Source organism: Juglans regia, unplaced genomic scaffold (assembly GCF_001411555.2).
Source record: "Juglans regia cultivar Chandler unplaced genomic scaffold, Walnut 2.0 Scaffold_707, whole genome shotgun sequence".
Taxonomy (NCBI): domain Eukaryota; kingdom Viridiplantae; phylum Streptophyta; class Magnoliopsida; order Fagales; family Juglandaceae; genus Juglans; species Juglans regia.
Window position 1 is genome coordinate 19,556 of NW_023361946.1, and position 4,495 is coordinate 24,050.

Genomic DNA, 4,495 nt, shown 5'->3' on the forward strand with positions numbered 1-4,495 from the left:
ACGTCATGGGAGGATTACCCACTGGTCCACTCGCCAGCACCTTCGACAGAGTCGTCATGACAACAGGGCGGCTGGCCTCCGGGATAGCCGGCTTCTGCGATGGAGGATTCAAAACTCCAGAAAAGGAACTTCTGTCAACCCAAGCCTATTGGCAAGGTCTCTTCCCCTTATCTGACGAGGAAGGTCCGAGGAACACTTCCGAGCAAGAATAACTTAACGCAAGATCACCGCAATCACCCTATCATCAAAAGGAAGGTGACCAAGGGGAGGCAGAGAACCTTTTAAGCTCTCCTTAAAAAAGACTTCGAGAAAACGCTTTTGGGGTTATTCTACACCCATTCTCGGACAACCGCAATACGCCTCGCTTCATAAGAAGTAGCCGACGGACGCATAGCCTTGTCCTCTGGGACCCTTCCCAGTTCGTCCATATTGGGAATTCGCAACGGTTCACTTGGCCTACCGAGAACTCCCATCCTTGGCCAGACATGAAGAAGAACTTGGGAGACTAGTCTTTCACCTTATAGCACCTCGACTCCAAGGTGACTAGGGCATGTGTCGCCCTGAAACTGTAGACATTCCCCTTTTGTCGTAGCACCTTATGGGTAAGAAGGAACTCACGACCGATAAAATCCACATCGTTCGGGTATTATTCTAGCAGAGCACGCCGCCAAATAATGCTACAGCATATCAACAATCTCCAGGCATTCGAGTGTAGTTGGGAGGGGGCCAGACCCAAGCAGTCCAGAAGGCGAGGGAAAGGCAGCCTCAGGCCGCATGAAAACAAGGAAGGATATAGGGCCACCCTTGTAGAATGACCCTCTGCATCGACAGCACCTTTGTTGGGGCTAGGAACCTCGAAAAACATCGACTCTGGTACCTGGTAAGTAAGGGCCAGGGAAGTCAACATTGACGACGTGGCACTTGAACGCTATTCACTGCCCTTGAACAACGACCCAGTATCAGTAGAACCCCCACTAGAAACATTAGGTTAAGTAGATTTTTTGGAGGCCATCACCACCAATGTATGAGATAATGAAGAAGATTGAATAGAGGAAAGAAAAATTGACAAAACTGAAATACTAGGACAATTACAGCGTAGTAGATGGAAACCACACCCCACTCCAACTTTATATAGGGGGAATGTGACGGTTAGTCTCTCACACCCCGTGGCAGAAGGGGAAAGTATGTGCCGGCTCAAATCTTGGGACTGTAGTCTACGAAGCAACGAGAACGCGAAGAGCTGCCTGACACCTTCACATTAATGAATTTGAAAAGACATCATCAAAATCATCAAAAGGTGAGCCAATCAAGGATGATGGGGAAACATTGCTTGGATTACCAAATGATGGGAGCCTCTCCAAACTTTGAAGCAGTGCACACATTGATAAAAGGATCACGGGCAAGTTCGGATAGTGATGAAATTTCCACTGTACTTGTCTGGTGAGAATTAGCGGAGTAATCGTAAGGGGATTGTCCCCCCTAAGCCTAGCAAGCCTGTGTATGAAAGGGAATTGAGACAAAGGCCTAGTCCAGGACAAATAATCTTCAACTCGGACCATGGGAAGAGTCTTTTGGACGCAACCTGTGGGAGGGATGGTGCTACAGGAGATGAAACACGTCAATCTGAAAGGCACTCGAGTAATGTCCAACCCTCAAGTGTCCGCCCACATAGCAGGCATAATATGTAGGGAACCCTTAATCTATTAATAGGAAGGACATCAACGGACCATCAAGAAGACAATCTGGGAGAAGGAGGTCAGAGAATCACGCCGCATTAATGACTCCATTATTGGGCAACACGCCACATTAATGACGTCATTGCAGAGCCACACCACATTTAAAGATTCTGACACAGGGAACAACACAAAGGACGTAGACTTCATGGGGGCAGGCACAATCTGTCCCTGCAGACTTATAGTATAAATAGCAGATCCTAAATACGAGAATATCTCTATCTGATCCATAGACTCATTTACTTATTTACAAACTTCCAATAATATTTACTAACTTTATCATCGGAGGTTATCCGACCCCAAGGCCACCCTCTCCTAGTGGCACTACTCTCCATCTTTTGTAGGCTCATTTCTAAAGACCTGAGTTGTCGGAGCCTAGTTCAAAGATGTGCGAAACACGACGTTAACAAGAATCAAATAATATAAAGGAAACAAATTATCTAATTCGGGATAAACAACAACATTAATGGTGTGTGTGTAGTGTGTGTGTCATCATGTATAGTTCTTGATGTTTTTGATCAAGTTTTGGTTTAGGAATTTAAACCTTGCCATTTGGAGTTTGGAAGCCATTCTTAATTAAGATCATCCTAAATGAACATAATTATACTAATTAAATCAACACATACGCTAATAACACGAAACATGCTATGAAGAACTTAATTCCTTAATAAATTCCTTGGCTCCGTAGTCGACTGCAACGTGCTTCTAGATGACAAACTGCACTCATCTTTCCAAGAAACATCATCTGTAATTTCTTCGATAGAGCGAGCCAGCGGCGTTCGGGGGAAAAAAAAAAAAACAGGAAACTGCGACAACGCGGTGTACGTCGTAGACTCGTAATCCATCGATCGAAGTCAACAACCGATTCAGCTTGGCTACGGAATTAGATACATATTGATACCATGCATTACTTGTCTTATTTTCCTTCTGTGATTTCTTCGGCAACTCGATATAGCTGTGATTCAGCGGCGTTAAAAAAATTTGTCCAGAGATTTTAAAGTTATTATTTATTTATGTGTATGCATGCATATATTTTTTTGTGATAATGAATTTTGGCGAAACATATTATATTTTTCTTATAATTTCTATCCAAAAAATTTGACCCCCTGGTGTTAATTAATTAATGAAATACAATCAAAACATAAATACAAATACAAATAAAAATTAATCTACGTAGCAAATTGATCGCTTGTCTTTCCAAGCAACATCTTATATAACTCCAATTAACGCGGTAATAGTACTGGTGATGAGGCCGGAAAAGTGCAGGAAAATGTGCAGCAATATTCAGGAAGCTGCTAGCTAGGAACGGCCTCTTCGATGATATTTTCATAATTTTCCTTCTCATTTAATCTCCCCTCAAAGAAACCTCATGGCCGGAATAGTTTTATCACAATTAGTTCCGGTGCTCATGGTAAAGTAAAGCAGTACCATTTCTTTGAGGTAAGCATGCATATATATATAGTACTTTTAGATTTATGGTTAATTTCTTACATTAACATATTAATTTTTCCACTTTTTAATCTTCTTTCAACTTTAAATTTCTCGTTTGCAGGTTTACAGCAGCTAGCTATAGCTAGCTTGGATCTTCATTCTATAGCTATCTTGGATCTTCATTAAATTTCAGAACTTGATAATTTATTGTTGCTGTATTTGCACTGCAGAAAGCTCAGGTTACTGATCTAGACAGTTTCTGGAGATCAACATGATCATACCCATTTATTACCGGATAAAAGGTACGTATATCTGTTGAAATAGATAGAATTCTGAAAAATCATAGAAGTATGTATTTTAGGTATATTCTAAAATACAAATATATACACTAACATCCCCCCTCAAACTTTTGGTGGCGAAGTCAATTGAAATTTGGAGACAAGATCACCAAACTGACTAGGTGGTTGTGATTTTGTAAAAATGTTAGCAATATTATTTTCAGAAGAAACTGAGTGTAACTGGAGGACACCATTCTGAAGATGGTGGCGGATGAAGTGACAATCAATCTCAATATGTTTGGTACGCTCGTGAAACACATCATTGTATGCAATCTGGATGGCACTACGATTGTCACAGTGAAGAGGAGAACTAATTGATTGAGGAACACCCATATCTTACAGAAGCCAGTGTAACCACAAAAGTTCAGATGTCGTGTCAGCAATGGCATGATATATAGAGAGAATATATACACTAACAATATCCACTTATTTTATGGTTAATTTCTTACAACATATCCTCGTTTGAATAGTGATTTCATCTCATCTCATCTCATCTAATTATCCAAAACTCTCCTTAATTTTAATCATTAAAATAATTGAAAAACAAGGAACCCGCGTGACATAACTTGGAGTCGATCCTTGAGAATCAAATTCTGAAGGAATATGGTATAAAGTGATGTATTTCTTATAATAATCCAGGCTGCAGCATGCATGAGTCGATTGCAAGGATATCCGCGGCGCATTAAACCACCTCACCGTGAAAATTTTGAGCAAAAGAGGCTTTTGCAGCTTGTTTGTTTAGTACTGATTCAGAACTTCTGAGGGCACTCTCTCTATGATACTTTCTTGCAGTTCTGGTATGGGCAGGAAAACTAGCGGAGTTGAGTACCATGTGGGTGTTGATGACATACTTAACAGACATGTGGAAGCTTGACATTACCCATGCAGCAGCGATTGTAAATTTGTTTGCCGGTGCAGCCACCATACTGCCTGTAGGGATTGCGTTTCTTGTAGATGCTTTTGTGGGTGATTATTGCTGTCTCTTGGTATCCA